Source organism: Pezoporus occidentalis, unplaced genomic scaffold (assembly GCF_034315485.1).
Source record: "Pezoporus occidentalis ecotype Australia unplaced genomic scaffold, CSIRO_AGI_Poc_V1 ctg164, whole genome shotgun sequence".
Taxonomy (NCBI): domain Eukaryota; kingdom Metazoa; phylum Chordata; class Aves; order Psittaciformes; family Psittacidae; genus Pezoporus; species Pezoporus occidentalis.
In genome coordinates this window covers 277,571-277,836 of record NW_026913466.1, presented here as the reverse complement: position 1 = coordinate 277,836, position 266 = coordinate 277,571, and positions in this window count along the sequence as shown.

Sequence of the window (266 nt, the reverse complement as noted above, 5' to 3'; positions counted from 1 at the left end):
TTACCAGCACAGAAATGGCAGCATTGTTCTTACCAGCACTGCTGTGCAGGGGGGAGAGAGGAAAAATTTTTGCTAGCTTAGTGTTTCCTTGGAGTTCACAGGATCCTGAAGTTTTGGAAAATATGCCTTCTTCCTTTTACATGACTTTGAAACTTGCTCAGCCCTGAACCCTCCAACAGAGGACTGTGAAAAGCAGAGCTCATAAAGCTTCCCAGGCCCTCTCTCTGCTCTTGTGGAACTGCAGTAAAACATCTTGGATACCCCAA